Source organism: Tupaia chinensis, unplaced genomic scaffold, assembly GCF_000334495.1.
Source record: "Tupaia chinensis unplaced genomic scaffold, TupChi_1.0 Scaffold143793_1, whole genome shotgun sequence".
NCBI lineage: Eukaryota > Metazoa > Chordata > Mammalia > Scandentia > Tupaiidae > Tupaia > Tupaia belangeri.
In genome coordinates this window covers 24,773-25,136 of record NW_006203643.1, presented here as the reverse complement: position 1 = coordinate 25,136, position 364 = coordinate 24,773, and positions in this window count along the sequence as shown.

The window sequence follows — 364 nt, the reverse complement described above, 5'->3', positions numbered from 1 at the left end:
CCGGGACGCGAACCGTGGTCGACTACGTGAGAGTCCAGCGACATAGCCATTATGCTAACTGCTGGTTCCCAAATTGTATGGTTCTTTTTCACCAATTTTTTTTTGCAAAGATATGTGCTAGCAAAATGATTGGAATTGCTATTTGTATCTGTTAGCTTGGTATAAATGACTTAGACTAAGTATATGTATGCGATATGATCAATGTATGCCCATGACTAAACTGCTAATGGGCAAGATGTTGATCCTTCTGATTTTTAAAAATTATTTTTTATTTAATTTTATTTATTCGTTCACTGTTTTTTTTTTTTTGGAGAGGTTTTTGCTACAGGGCGCGTTCGCTCTCCAGACAGAGAGAGACAGGGGG